A 17,038-nucleotide genomic window follows, 5' to 3' on the forward strand; every position below is an offset into this window, starting at 1 on the left:
GTTCTCCAGTGCCTTTATATGTAAAGTATGGTAGAACCTCTATAGGTCCATTTGCAATTGGAAAGTATTGCATCTATAAGATGAGCAAAATGAGAGACCTTTTTGTAAAAGACTAATTTCATCGGATTTCAGATTTCTGGAAGAGATATTGACCACTATGGATTCAGTCATACCTAGGATCTGGTCCTGACTGGGGACTTTGCTATGGCGCCGGTGTTGCCCTCCACGTCTTGGTTTCCTCCTCAGCCTCTCCGATTGATTAGTCCTAAAAAAGTCGGCCTTGAGCGTCTCCCCGTATAACGAGTATCCGAGTCTGATGCTGAATTGTCGCTTGAAGAAAAATGAAACAGTCGATGGGATACGCATGAGGATGCGTCTCGCCATCGGTATACCTGATTGTTGAGGTAATCCTCAGTATCCTTGATGAACTTTAGTCGCTTGATCCTCTTGCTCTCGGTTTTGTGTGTTTGTAGATCTCGTGTATTCTTTTCTTTGATCTTGGGAAATTCCTATGATGAAGAGGTAGAGGTAAGTTAATTCGCTATTGATTTGATCTCTTCCTTCTTAGATGTGATGGATTTATGAAGATGATCCAAAGTGAGAGTCATCAGATCAAATGAACACTTGTTGAGTATTTACTCAAAACGATTGCAGTATTCTTGATTCTCACTAAATATAGTTGGTTGAACATTTACTCGCAGACCTCTAGGAATCCTCTGTACCCGCAGATACTTCGCAATGGTTGCACAATGTAATTCCAAATTCTGTAATTTCCGTGTCTCCTTCTGATAATCCCTAGTCTTGAGTTCCTGAGCCGGTATCTGTAGGAAATCACTCTTGATCGTAATCTGGTTGATGATATCCGCTGTCTCGCTTCCAGTGTATGAAAAAGCTTCTCTGGTCATGCTTCTATTCCTGGGTGCTTGTGCTAATGACGGTGAGTGCCTCCAATCCTTCTTATATTTTTGGAATTTATCATTTGCTAGTGCTGGTAAGAGCAACACTTGTCTTTGCACGCTTCCATTGCAGAAAACTAGAGCATTTTTTTTTAAACATGCTACTCCTGCAAATATAGCGGTATTAGTCACTGTGTTAAAAAAGTGGACGGTGAAAAAGTGCAGTGCCCAAACCTTGTTACTTTATACATGGACATTGTACTTGGTAGTGTAATGTGTGTTTCAAGGTGTCAAAATGCTAATGTTTTTAAGAGGTCTCAGATTTGCCAGGGTCTTTGTTGACTCATGGGGACACCAAGGTGGCAAGGCTAGGTTCATAACTGGATTAAAAAGTTTGTTACCAAAGCCTAAAGTTCTGTATGGAAGAACCGTTGCTGTTGCTGTTTTTTGTAACCGCCAAACATGGTGTTGGCGGTTTATTGTTAGAAGAATGAAAGTTTATTGTTATTGTAGTTATATGAAGATCTAAAATATCTTTTCATATCTGGGACACAGCTAAAAAAAATAAGAATGTGATATTACAGAGCGTGCATGATTTTACTCCCCACAATATACTCACTTGAAGTTCCGGCTCGAGGCTCCTCAATGTTCTCCTTCCCTACCTTTTCCACCAGTTTGTATGCATGGCATATGTCCCTCAGGGTCTTCTCTCTATACATCCTTTCTGCAGTCATATTCGTGTGTGCGAGATATTTCACAAAGAGACACTTCTGAGTCGTAATAGTTTAGGAGAGTCCATGTCTCACATATCCTCCTTACAACTAGAGTTAAGAAAACCGGAAGTTGGTACCTAGAGAAGAATACAAAAAAATATAAAATACATGGCACTACATTTATGATTGAAGAATTACAATACATGGCACTGTGCATTTTATTTAGGAATAATTGGTCATTTTTGTAAATCTTACCTGTTATGGTACCGTGAAATGTCATTTGAGACATTGAAGATCTCTTTCCCTGAGGTTGAGTGGAAAAATGTCTCTTTTGGCGAGTTCTTCCTCACAAGCGTTGGTCTGACTCATAAGACTCTGCACCACTAGGAATAAAACAAAAGGAAATAGTAAATATAGTAATATAATAGGAATGTGTCATCATGTATTAAATCCTAATGTAGTAAGGAGCAGAACTGAATCTCACCATTTCTTCCTCCTTAGCACAAATGTTGCCGCTTGCTGTGTCGCGGTCTTGTGTAACTTTACACCGATAAGTACAAGGTCTCCCCATCATATGAGGCCAATCCTCTCCTTCCACTCAGACACCTAAGGATCAACAGACTAAAGGTTAGTCATAAAGAAAAGGAAAAGTTCTAAAGAAGTCTTCAGATATTTTTATTTATGAGAAATTGTCTATAGAAAATACCCAATTCACACCAAATAGAAAGGAGAAAAGACAAAAACATCTGAACAGATTGTCCCCTCCGGGTCCTAATAATATCTGATCGATTGCTTTTATGCTTCGCCCGCTAGCATCTGAATTGTGATATTTTTTAAAATGCTTTGGTATCATTATAAGTTGGTACTCTTGTATGTTTTTGGCTTTCTCTATATCCCTCACATGTTCTCGGCACCTGAGTTTGCGTTCGCGTGTAGTCATACCAATGTATATTTTATTACACCGGCATTTGGCATAATAAATAATGCCCCTGGATGAAGACGTGAGTTGATGTAAAATTTTATACTTTTGAATGCCGTCCGAGCTTTTCTATTCCTTGCTTTTGGATAAATTCCTACAAGCCTTGCACAGGCCACATGGAAAGAAGCCGTTGAGCGTCTGTGATGAATCTTTCTTCTGTGGGAGTTGATAATGACTTTTGACTAATAAATCTCATACAGTGAATCAAATAATTATTTGATCCCTTGCTGCTTTTGTAAGTATGCCTACGGCAAAAACATGAACTGATAAAAATCACATTGTATAAATTTATTTGCATTTTACAGAGAGTAATAAGTATTTGATCTCCTACCTTGATCCCCTTATTTCCTTCACCGTAGGTTTCTTGATCTCTCTGTAATGGCTGGTTTAGGTGGAAGGTTATGGTTTAGAATTGGGTCATTGTAAAGGACTTTCCAATGTTTGTAAATAATCTCTGTCAAATCTTTCCTTTGACTATTATATTGGGTGATTAACACAACATTGGGTTTACATCTTTAGCAGGATTTTTTCCTGTATAGTAGATTGCAACCTTTCATCATCAGTGCCACGGTTATAAACATGTGTGTTATGGTGCACACCGTGGACAAAGGAACATCAAGATCCCTATACGAACTTAAGAACCAAAAGTGTTGAAAAATATCAACTATCTCAAGGTTTTAAGTTCTCAGACAGTTCTCTTCTCCTCTTTCTGTTCTCCATGCTTAGTGTGGCACACACAGACACACAATGCAAAGATTGAGCCAACTTCTCCCCTTTTTATCTGGTTTCAGGTGTGATTTTCATATTGCCCACACCTGTTACTTGCCACAGGTGAGTTTAAACAAGCATCAAATGCTTGAAACAAAGTTGTTTACTCACAATTTTGGTAAGGTACCAACAATTTTTTCCAGCCCACTTTTTGTGTTCTGTGTGTCAAGTTATGTCCCATTTGCCTGGTTTTCTCTGTTGTTTTTTTTTGTGTAGTTCAAATACTGCAGGAAAGGATAATAAAAGCTCTTTTTTATGTTATACAGAGCAGCCTGGGCACTTATATAAAGTATTCTATAATGCTGTGCATAAGAGTTTACTGATGCTTTTAGGTATAAATATAATAATATGGTGATTCAGATTGTCCAATCTTGCCAAAGGGGGTCTTTTAACTTTGTTTAACCACTTAGATACTGCTGTCGTAATTCACAGAGGTATTTAAAGGGTTAATCAGACCCAAATGGTTTCAAAACTGGCCGGGGAGGATGCCTGCGGGTGTCATCTGTCATATACACATAAATTGGGACTTTTTCCCCACATTTTTTTGTTGCATTTCCCCTCTAAAGTAAGATTTTATGGTAGATTATTTTTTAAATTTATGGTCAAATATTAAAGAGTGAGATTTTTAGGGATTAAAAGACTTTTTGGGCTAAAAACAATAAAAGAAACAAATGCTGAGCTGCTTTTTTTGTATATCTTGAACCAAATTTTTCATCTGTGTGTGGCATATTGGTGGATATGACACAGAAAAAGTCAGTGACCACCACAAAGTAAAAAAAAGGGACAAAATAAATTGTGAATGACTTTGCCCTGAGATGCTGCAGTACCTCACATCCATAATGGCTGCGCTTTACATTACAGCTATGGCCACAGGTGCCTGATCCTGAGCACAATACTGTGCAATGGCAGCTTGTAATGACAGGAATTCTTGGTTGCTAAATTAGAAGTTTCTTTTTTGAGCCACAAGATTTTTCCACTTTCAGTCTCTTCAACCAGTGGACTATGGCTGCATTGCTGGCACATGCTGCCTTCCCACTGATGGTGGCTTGTTCTTCCCACTGGTGGTGGCTTGTTATATGGTGCAAGCATGACAGCAATTTCTTCTTCAGTAACTCCACATTATTGTCACAAGTTTTGATGGACCACCCGAAATGTAGGACTATTTTCTCAATCCAGGGTATCTACCTGCATAATTTAAAATGTCTTACTTGGTTTAGCTTTTTCTTTCGGAATTTTGCATAATGCCAAATGTCGAATTGGTGGTTGATGTTACAATAGTTTTGTTTCATTTTCTTACGCATGCCCACATGACAATCTAGCGCAAAGATCTTTATTCGAAGGCCGGAATTAACCAGTCAATCCATGCTAATACTGAAACCATGTGTTTCCATAGCAACTGATGATGGACATTGGGTTCTTTGTACCACCTCAGAGTCAATGGTTTTGTCTGTAATTGTGTCCATGATGGTCTACACACAGGATTTTGCTTTCTGACCCAGACTGTCACATTGATAGTCACCGGTAATTATTATTTTTTTGCCTCTGGTTCCCTGGGTCATTTTTTCCTCTTCTTCCTTCCATGTAATAACAATTGCAGGGAACAAAAGCTTATTTTGGTACCTGATGTTTCATTTTTCAGATATACTTAACATTCCCAGAATGTTCCATAGTTCATTGACTTTCTGGAAATTGAGGCCACTAAAAAGAATGGAGGACGCCATCAAGATGTTTCCAGCTGCTTACCTGCCAATATTAGGTTATGACTCAAAAATGGTGAATTTGTGACCGAGGCGACACTTTCCGATAAATCTTATGCAACAACCATCTAAAATCTTATTGAAAGAGTGAACTCAGTGGTTGCTTCCCGATTCCTCCTGACATTTGACTTTGTGGATTATCTGATCCAAACACGACTCGAGCACAAGCAGTTTCCTCTCATGACTGATTTACAGATGGGGCACGGTCCACGTCCAGGACTGGTTCTTGCTCCACAAGACTCAGAGGCCGAAGCAGAGTTCAGATTCATTTACACCTGAAAATTCAGGAACATGATCTGATTGTTCATTCTTGTTAATATTTTTGTACATTTCTTGTGATGGTTCTTCCGACAAAAAAGCCATATTTGGTGACTGTGCGGTAATGGCGGGAGTGGTGTTATCCCGGGGAAAAAAATCACTTTCAAAACCAAGAGACTTCTTATTTTTTTACGCCAAATTCGTCCTTTTCTTCAGCGGTGAGATGAAATCATTTGCTTCTTATGAGGTTGAGACAAACTGGAGCGGCCGATCCACACTTCCTTCTTCAGCCATTTCTGATGCGCTCTCTCCAGTGTGACTGCAGATTATGGATGAATTTTCCATTGTCTGTATTCCAATACGAACAGATCTTGTACCTGAGGCTTCACAATCTACAGGATTTTAATTATTAATTATATTTTTTGTCTTTGGCTTTGGAGCTAAGTATTGACATAAATAAAGGATTTCCTGGGAAATATTTGTATATTGAAATGTTAATAACATTTATTTTTTTATGGTGTTATCCTAAAAAATGTTAAAATGTGACTTTAATCCCTTGGCAAAATTCATGGTGATAATATCCATGCTATATATGTAGTGGTTTAAGCGCTGAACCCACATCATAGCCTGCTGGTGTTATGTTGGAATAAAACCCCCACACCTATAATATCACAATCAGAGCAACCAATAAATGATGCTTCATCTACGTAGAATGATACCGTATTTTCCAAAAATAAGACACTAGATTAGCTGAAGAAACGGGCGGTCAAATGGAGCGCTGGGAATGATGAAAACGTCAATAGGATAAAAGAACAAACCTTTATTGCCCTCTACGGCCACAGCGCGTCTCAATAGACAAGGGATCTTCATCAGGTGGAATAGAGGGTATAGGGGAAGGAAGCGACATATAAAGGGAAATCCGAACAGTGATTGCACATGCAAGCGAGGCAATAAGTGGATCAAGCAATTCATCCTATTAACCTTAAAATTGCCATATAAATAAATTCTGACAAAAAACTAATAATAAAAATAATATAAAAATAATAAATATAAGTATAAAAAATAATCTTCCGAATTAAGACACAAAGTCTCAAATGCAATCTACAAAAAATATTAAATCTATATATAATAATTTATATAACACTATATTCCATTGTATAGTGGCTTTGCTTGATATTACAGCTAAGCCCCATAGACTTTAATATGGCTGTGGTGCAACAAGTACATGTGACCGATGTACGGTGACATCACTGACCTAATAACCGCGGTGCTCAGGGATCACCTGGTCGCCACACAGAGGTGATCAGCGGGGGTCCGCGTGCCAGACCCCCAAGAATCTGATAATGATGACCTATCCTGAGGACTGACCATCATTATTATTAAAAAGTTGACAACCCCTTTAACCTTGTCAAAGGCCTCCCCACATAATGAATGCCATGTATACCTTCTTTCATCTCCTGTTAATGTCATCATATCTGGATAACACGTCTGATTTTTATCCACGGTTTTAAAATCTGTTTAAAAAAAAGAACAAAAACAATTATAATCAGGCAACTATAGTACTGTGATGTAACAAGTAGCACGATATTTGTACCATCATATGATGATGGATGCAATCATTGTAAAAGTGACAAATTGGATAGGCTACAAAAAGAGTAAAAGAGCAATAACCATGGGTCTCCCCAGCCTGAGAATACCAGCCCCCAGCTGTCAGCTTTATCATGGCTGGGTATCAAAATTATTTTACGGGGGGACTGCACATTTTTTTATTTATTTAAATTAATAAAAAAAACAAAGTCTTATGTCTCCCTCTTATTTTGATACACAGCCAAGATAAGCGCACGGCTGGGGGCTACCGCGTGTAGCCATATGCTTTATCTGTGCTTGGTATCTTAATATAGGGGGACATTACGCCAATTTATTTATTTAAACACCATTATAAAGACACTCACAGCATATGTAAATCCAAGCAGTCTCAGACGCTGTAACACAGGGTGGGGTTGCGTTGTGACTGCAACCAATCACAGACGCTGGGACTACCGGTGGGTGAAGGAAGCAGTGCATGAGAGATAATGAGCAGCCCCGGAAGTAGTGTTACAGCTGCATGGAAGACTTTGTAAGTATAACGCACTTGCTCCAATCCCCCTAGCCTTCCTACCACCATTTTAAAGAAAAATATTTGGGTTCCCATATACTTATATGGGGATCGGCGTCCGGGTAGATATTCAAGATTAATTACAGTCCCAAATTGTTTTTTTATTTTTATTTTTTTTAAATCCGGTTGGACCCGCGGATCCCAATTATCTGTGGGTCCACGCAGCACTAATCTGCACTTGCATTCATCCAGTATTTGGAAACAGATTTTAGTTTTCAAATATAACAAATTATTCACTTTAATAGACAAACTGGATTATAAGACGCACCTAGAGGAGGAAAATAAGGAAAACAAAATATATTAGGAAAATAATGTGCGAAAATATTTAATAAATGTTATATTAATGGGGGGAGGGTGGGGGAATCTATGGATGAGGTACTGTTAGGGAGGAATATTAAAATATGACGTTTAGTCAGGGAATATATATGAGTAGAATTCAAGAGAATTATTCCCAAAGTGCAAAATTTTATTAAATATAAAAAAGTGCTGAACACAGCAATAGACAACCCAAGGTAATCTCTTTAGATTTTCTAAATATAGGATAATCTCACCATCTGCTCCTGGATACCAGGGGCAGATTGGAGGATCCTAGATACGATCCATAGCATATATAAATCACATAGGTAACGGTTTGATACAAACAATTATATACATATAGAACTCAATAATATGCCAATACTCAGCAGTATTTAAATAGACAACCAGGATCCTTATCAGAGAACCATTCCACTTCTGTGGATAGATAAAATTGCTGTTGGCAACGATATAGCAGACCTCAGTATGTTGTATACACCATTGTATATGAATGGTAAGCCTGGTGATTTTGCCTCATTTTGCCTCGACGCGTTTCCCCATAAACAATGGTTCTTCAGGAGGCTATGAATATAAATATAGTCCATCAGAGATCCCTCCATTGAAAAGCAAAATGCATAGAACACAAAAGATACACAGTTTGTATATACTTGCCCAAAGTAAAAGATGAATAATCCAAATCAGAGATGCAGTTCCATGGTAAGCCGATCCTAGATAGTCCTGCCTTGGGCACAGTCAATGCTGTAGAGATTCCACCTTCAGCAGTCAGGGAGGCACCATGGAAGTGCATGTCCGAGTGGGGTTTAATACCTACACCCAATTACACCTGTATCACGTTAGGCATCAGTAAACAATCAGATTTTCAAATTACCAATGTTTCGAATACATGAATACAAGGAAAAATAGATGAAGTGTACAAAGATGGACAGATAAATGGATAGATATATGGAGTATAGAAAGATACACGGATAAACGGAGAGATATGTGGATTATAGAAAGATACACGGATAAACGGATAGATATGTGGATTATAGAAAGATACACGGATAAACGGATAGATATGTGGATTATAGAAAGATACACGGATAAACTAATAGATATATGGAGCATGGAAAGATAGACGGATAGATATATGGAGTATAGAAAGATCGACGGATAGATATATAGAGTATAAAAAGATAGAGGGAAAGATATATGGAGTATAGAAAGATAGTCGTAAAAAAAAAGGATAGAAACATAGACACATGAAGTGTATAAAAAGATATGGAAAAATGCATATAAAGATTGATAGAATAGACTGAGAAATGGATAGAATGATCGAGGGTATGGCTGGATGGATGTACGGATGGATATGACACGCCCCACTCTAGGGCCGGGGATACTCTGAACCAGGCCAGACTAGTCCGGAGTTGTCAGCAGTGGCGTGGTCCAGCTCCGTGACCCTGGCTGTTACGGGGGGACCGGCAGATTAGGACCAGGGGGTATATATCCTAATCGCCAGTCGGGGCCCACCGTGCTCCAGATGACAAAGGAGCTGCTGGCACCTGACGGTTAGGCGGAGACTATAGAGCTGGATGGCTCTGAGATAACCCAGGAACTCTGGGAACCGGTCACGTGTGTTGGGACACGTCAGACCGGACGACAACCCGATTAGCGTTTTGGTGCACCTAGTGCTACACCAACCACGTGTGCAGGAAACACGTCCGGCTGGGTGGTAACCCTGTAGCGTTGACCGGAAGACCGCCACGAAAGCGCCCTGTCGGCCACGTGTGTAGGACACGTCAGGCCGAGCGGTCCTCCGATTAGCATTTCTGGCCACCTCTCGACTGGCCACGTGTGTGTAGGACACGTCAGGCCAGATGGGTACACCAGTAGCGTTGACCAAGAAGCCGAGGAGGATAAGGAACACCCTGTTAACTCCACAGGGGTCCTGGGGTACGCTGTCCGTGCGCGTAGGGGGCACAACCGGACAGGTGGCACAGCAGGTGCGTTGTCCGTGTGCGTAGGGGGCACAATCGGACAGGTGGCGCAGCAGGTGCGTTGTCCGTGTGCGTAGGGGGCACAATCAGACAGGTGGCGCAGCAGGTGCGTTGTCCGTGTGCGTAGGGAGCACAATCGGAAAGGAAGTACAGCAGCCGCAGCCCAGTTAACGCCACTGGGCTGCTATAGCAAGACTGGAACGGCAGGAGGGAAGCACGGCGCCTGACCCTGATGTGCCGAGCCACGAATCTTGGCGTGACAGGCACCGTTCGCCTAACCCTACCTACCGCTTCCCAACATAGGCTTATGCCGCAATGAGGCTCTAACATGGAGGTGTGCTCTGACTGAGCAAAAGTGAAGACTGCGCACCTCCATGTTGTCTCCAGCCCCTTTTATAACCTGGGTCCGCCTCAAACCCAGGGTGGAACCACCAAGGTCCAATAGCAGAGTGCCATGTCATCAGTGACGTCACATGCGACCTATCCGGACCCGCCACGTCATTGATGACCTCATGGCAGCCACGCCCCAAACACTTCACCAGTCATCGTCTGACGACCAATACTGAGGTGCCAGATCATAGGGGCGGGCCTCTGCGAGCCAGTCCGGAGTTGCCACGTCATCAGGACACCTGACACCCTCTGCCCTATCAGGACCTGCCACCTCACGGACATGCTCAGTGAGGTCCTTACCGGACCTAGCCTCTGATGCACTAAGTGCCTGAGAATGCTCAGTAGCCTGAGCCACAGGCTTAGAAAGCAGACTATCAGTTTGAGCATGCTCAGTAGCCTTAACTGAGGACTTAGTCTCAGACATAACGCAAACAGGCTGAGCATGCTCACTATGCAAAACACCGGGCTTAAACTCTGGCTGGGGTAAATCGGCGCACGCATGCGCACTAGCCGCCTCTCCACACTTAGACGTGGTGGAAGGAACAGCCAACTGGACGACCCGAGACACAGCCAAGAATGGCAGCCGGCGCCTGGGCGCAACAGGAACCGCAGCAGGCTGCTTGCGGCTATGGCGGCGCCGGTTCGTAACAGTACCCCCCCTCTAGCGGCCCTCCCACTCGAATGGTCTATAGTCGCCACAGATACCACTGAGCGACGGGCGGAAGATGGAGACATGCAGTGGGAGCTACAAGACTCGCTCCACCGCGTAATCACCCCAGACGACCAGTCGATATGTGGGGAATGCCGCTTCAACCAAGGAATATCCAGCAGAATATCATCTGCACCCTTAGGGAGAACCAGAAATGAAATGGTCTCCCTATGCCCAGATGACATGGCAAGGGTAATGGGCACTGTCCGCTGGTGAATTACCTTGGGCAACAAGGACCCATCCACCACACGGACTCTCACTGGCCTTGGCATTTGCACCAGTGGGATGGCATGCCGCCGGGCAAAAGAGGAGGAGATGAAACTATCCCCAGCACCTGTGTCCACACTTGCCCTTGTGGACCATGTTGACCCCTTAAAGGAAATGGACGCGGGAAACATCACCCTAATGGATGACGCAGAGTCCAGTCTACTTCCAGCTATGGTCACCAATCGTGGTCGCTTATCCTGACGCTTTGGGCAACGGTTGGCATAATGACCATACTGCCCACAAGCGAAACAGGAAATGCCCTTGCGACTTGAAGACCTAGCAACAGCAACCCTAGAGATGTCCATAGGGACAGAGATGTCCTCTAAGGGAGGTGCAGTAGGAGAGACCACTACAGTGGCTGAACGACCCTCTGACCTGCGCTCCAGCTGACGTTCGGAGGTCCGCAGGTCAATGCGGGTAGCCAGAGTCATGAGGCCCTCAAGGGTAGTTGGTACCTCACGCGACGCTAATGCGTCCTTCACGTGCGAGGCTAATCCCCTCCAGAACAGTGGAATGAGAGTCCTCTCTGACCACCCCAGTTCTGCAGCAAGTGTCCGGAAACTCACAGCATATTGACTTGAGGAGGTACGCCCCTGCTCCAAAGTCAGTAGCTGTAGGGCCGAGTCGTGAGTGACCTGAGGCCCCAGGAACACTTGTCGCAAGGACTCCAAAAACTCCTTAGAGTCCTGTACTACGGGGTCATTCCTCTCCCACAATGGTGTGGCCCACTCCAGTGCTCTATCGGAGAGCAAGGAGATGATAAACCCCACCTTCGACCTCTCTGTAGGAAACCATGCAGCCAACAGCTCTAGATGGACTGAGCACTGGTTCACGAATCCCCTACATGCCTTGCTGTTCCCCGTAAACTTGTTGGGGCAGCGAGAGGTGAGGGAGGGTTGGAGTAGGCTTGGTGACGGACACCATTGCAGCCGCTTGAGCCACCACATCATCCATATCAGCAGCAAGAGCAGACTTCTCCAGAGACCTCACTCTGGCATCAAGCTGCAGCATGAACTGACGTAGCTGCTCCATCTCCGCCATGCCAGCCAGACCCTGGCGCAGTCTTACTGTTACGGGGGGCTGTCTGATAATAACCTAAAGGAGTATCAGACAGTCAGGGTCCACCGTGCAAAGACTCTGCTGCAGACTATGGCAGAGTGCAATACCTCTGTTAACTCACAGAAGGATATAATAAGTAAGTAAAGCAATTCCTCCCTTACTTGGAGGGTGTGTGGAATGATCTCTGTTAATAATCACAGAGACAAAGGCAATGTGTGCGAAATGGCACCTACCTAGGTCCGCTCTTCTAGTGGTGCAAAAGAGACGAACAGCAGCGTAAGCCGCACAAAGCTCCTACCTGCGTTCGCTCCACTAGTGTGCGAGGACACGAACCACTAGATATGGCACCTGCCTAGGTCCGCTCTTCTAGTGGTGCAAAAGAGACAAACAGCAGCGTAAGCCGCACAAAGCTCCTACCTCTGTTCGCTCCCCTAGTGTGCGAGGATACGAACAGCTGCCAGACGCAGTATAAGGAACGTTACCCTAGCGGAAACGTCCACCTACGAGTCGAACCACAAGGCCCAGCCAGACCATGTGCCTCAGGCACCTGCCTATGTCCGCTCCCCTAAGAGGTAAGGATACGGACAGCAGCCGAAGCTGTAAGGTATAAGAACGCTACCTTGCCGGTAGCGCTCACCTAGCATAGACAGAGGAATGCCTAGAGGAACGCGCACAGAGCGTCTACTCTTATGCATGAACCAAGAGGACTGAGCGCCATGCGGCGTGTGTCAGGGTCTTATATAGACTCTGTGCCTCATCCAAGATGGAGGACACCAGAGCCAATCCGCTGCCAGAACGACAGGAGTGACGTCATGCTGGCCTATCACCGAGCAAGGCATCACAAGCACATGACCAGCGACCAATCGGCATAGAAGGTGTCAGAGACATGTGACCTCGTGTCAGCGATGATGTCACGTGCACATGTGCAATGGCTCCAAGATATGACTTAGTCTCCGGCGCTCGCACATGTGCAGTAGCAAGAAATCTGGACATAGTCTCCAGTGCTCGCAGCAACCGTAACACTGGCGGTGTCATTTAACACTAGAAGTCCCAGAAATTTCTAGCTCACCCCTGAAGTCCCGAAAGAGGTTCAAATGAATAAACAATAAACTGAATAGAACTGACTAGAAACTAAATGGCTAAACTCAATGGAAAACAACAACCTCCTGTGGTGCAACAGTAATGGCCTTAATTACAAAACAAAAGACGGTGATTATAGGATGTTAGCTAAACTCCTTCAGGTCATTCAACCCGTCTCTGGGTTCCAAAGGTAGAAATGTTAAATGACCTCTCTCTCTGGCTTTTCAATAACAGTCTTTTACTCACAGTACCAGTTTCAGTATGACAGTCAATTTATTCCACCACGGTATGCTGGGATCACCAGTGATGGCCAACCGCCGATCCCGAGTAAGTCCGAGGCCAGTACCGGTTCTCTCTTTGTTTGCCTTTCCTGGCCGTCTCTCTGCGGACCGTGGACCTTTAGTGGGAATGTTTTCTGCCTGTGTCGCGGACGGGGAGGGCGCTGCGCTCACCACGCTCGGGTTTGGCTCTGGGCTGCTGCTTGCTCACCGCTGCTCGGTGGCTCGAGCAGTGGGCCGGATCTGGGGACTCGAGCGGCGCTACTCACCCGTGAGTGAAAGGGGTGGTTTGGGGTTAGAGGGTATGGTCCGTGACGCCACCCACGGTTTGTGGTGAGGTTGGACACCACCGCTGCTAGTGACGGGGATCCCAGGAGTGATGGCGGGGAGCAGCTTGGATGTTGTTTTCCCCCTCCGTGGGTAGGGGTTGGTTGTCCCGGGGCCCGGTGTTGTGACGGGTAAGGCAGGGCTGGCGAGGTGCAGGGTCGCGGGGGCAGCGCGGTGCCAGACGGCACGGTGGTACTCACTCAGCCAATAACTAATACAGAGTCTCCGGTAAAACAAACGGCTGGATGGACGGGTCCCGCAGCCGGCTGCGGTGGTTACTCCCGGACGGGTGGTGGTGGCTGCCTTTCCCTGCACCTGTGCTGTGTTTTCGGCCCTGATGGCTTCCCACCGGTAACCAGCTCCCCAGCGTGGATGTGTGCCGGAGGAGCCCCTTTTGCCCGCAGGCTCTGGCCCTGGGAATTCTAGCCTTGGCGGTGACTGTATTTCCCTTCTCGGTTTGGACGGTTGCCTTCAATCGGGTCTTTGCTGCTAGGAAACCCCGGAGGTTCCAGTCTCTAACGGATTTGACCGGTTTAACGGCGACTCCAAGCCTGGTCGGGGTCCGTAGGCCCTGCCGGTTTGTGCTGGCTTCTCTTCGCTCCCCGGTTCGGTACCGGCGGGCCACCGCCCGACCCCGGTCCTACAGTTCCGCGTCGATCGGCCTCTCCTGCAGACGGCCACCACCGTCTCCCAATCTTGCTGTATGTGCCCGGGCCACGTACCCGGACACGGTCAGATCACTCCTCAACTGCCACTTTACTCCTCACTCTTTCACTCTCTGAACTACTCTGCCTTTCTTTCCCGCCTCCAGGGCTGTGAACTCCTCAGTGGGTGGGGCCAACCGCCTGGCTCCACCCCACCTGGTGTGGACATCAGCCCCTGGAGGGAGGCAACAAGGATTTGTGTGTGACTGGTGTGCCTATCTCGGGGTGTGGGGTGTGTTGTTGCAGTACCTGTGACGACCTGGCTTGTCCAGGGCGCCACACCTGCCTGGCTCCCTGATCCTCTGTGGTCCCCTTCCAGTGGATTTGTGCGCTGCTTGTGGCCTAAAGGTGCGTGCAGCTGTAATGACCGTAGGTCCAAAGAGAATCCAGTGGGTCACAAACCGAGACAGAGGCATAAATAAACAAGGGTTCCGTTACTGGGTTGAGAATTACAGTATGATTCAGAATAAATAATGATTGACTTAAGAACCCTTCAAAGCACCACAAAAGTGGAATTAACACACTCAGCTTTTAGCCGGAATCAATGCGTCGATCTCAGAGTTCCCGTGTTATGTATATTACCTCAGGAGCCGGGAATAAATGTACCTACTCACCAGGTTGAACAAAGAAAAACAATTAACTATAAAGGCAAGAGGTGTAAATCCAATGGGAGCATCTGAGGGAACCTCTGAGATGGCGCACCGAGTATAACTAATAACAATGCCTTAAATTTTACCAATGTTGGTTTTACACTGAACAAAGGGATACCCGGGTATCTTAAAACTATGGTACCGTTAACTTCAAGGGAAGTTTCACACAGGCCTGTGGTCCGAGGCCGCTGTATATAATTCCAAAGAAGGAAGAAAAAGGAAACACAAAAATCTTCTTCCTCTAAGGATGTCTTCAGCCCGCTCCTGCCACGCAGGGACCCCGGACTTAGTTGATATTAGCCAATTTCTCCACACAGAACACGGTCTAAGGTTCACAGCTCTGTAGTAATCCTTACACAGAACACAGCTTCCCCGGTCCAGAGAACAGACCTCCCCTCAGGAAATTGGAGCTCCTTTCTCTCACACAACACGGTCCAATTTCTTCAGCACAGATCCTGGTTCTTTTGTGAGGAAAAGATAATGAAAAAAAAAATCTCCAACAGTCTCTCTGATCTCTTTCTCTTTTGAGACTGTTTTAAGCCCGCAGTCACACAACTGTCTCTCTGAGGCAGCCTAGGCTCAGCACACTTTCTCTGAGGTAACTCTTCCATCTACAGGGTCTCTGACCCAAAACCCTGCTGATCAGTGCAGGCAGGCAGAACTCACAGGGTCCTATTGCACTGCTGACACAATCACATTTCAGACTCACACAGCCACCCTGGCCTCCGGTGTTATTAGGAAGTCCTAAAGTATCTTCCTAGCCTAGGGTCTGGAACTCCATTTACGACCAATCCCTTGAACTTCAGCTGTTACTTCTCAAACACAACTATAGGAGATCTGACACTCATCCCATAAGTCTCTGGGATCCTTTCTTCCGTCTTCTCAGAGTTGACCAGGACGCCTGGGGTCCTGACCCCTTGTCGGTCTCCTCCCTCCTCTTGACTGACTGACTCTGTCAGCTGTCAACTTTCAAACTTAGCTCCTCCTATTTTACCTCAGACAGCTTACCCACTAAAAAAAACTCTAAAAGAATTGACATGCTGCAGTGGTCATCGCAAAAACACAGCTAAAAAAACTTCACTGTGCGGACAGGAAAAATGAAATCTCATAGACTTTGCTGGGGAAGAAAAAAAATGTACCCAAAAAACGTGCAAAAAAACCGCAGCATGCGCACATAGCCTTAGGGGTGCAATGTAAAGGGTTATTTAATAGGCCCTTGAAAGAATTAATGTCCGTATCCAATATGGCAATGAAGTCTCCACAGAGAGCATGAAAGTTCTTTATACTCTAAGACCTAGATCCTTGATATTAATAGTAGTCTGTGGGGGCTGTCATGATGTTTGTAAATCAGTGGTACTAGTGGTGGAACAATGTGCCTTATACACCGTGTTCCAAATTATTATGCAAAAAATATTTTCTCATATTTTTCTAAATTAACTATATGAATTGCAGTCATTGTTATTTTCCAGTCATCTACTATAGTATAAATGAAATGTTTTTGATCAAACTGCCTATGAAAACAGTATATATTTAAACATAATAAACACTCAAAATGCATGGTCCAAATTATTATGCAGAGCAGAGTTTTCAACCTTTTTATTTTTATTTTGAAAAACAAAATGGTCAATTGTGAAATTATACGCATTATCAGCTTATTACAAAATGAAATCAAACAGTTTTCAAGTCAAATCTTAATTCTAGGTGGTTACATTTGCACATACGACCCCTTGTTCAAAAGAAGCTTCTGAACTCTCTCG

This window comes from Anomaloglossus baeobatrachus, chromosome 6 (genome assembly GCF_048569485.1).
Source record: "Anomaloglossus baeobatrachus isolate aAnoBae1 chromosome 6, aAnoBae1.hap1, whole genome shotgun sequence".
Lineage (NCBI taxonomy): Eukaryota > Metazoa > Chordata > Amphibia > Anura > Aromobatidae > Anomaloglossus > Anomaloglossus baeobatrachus.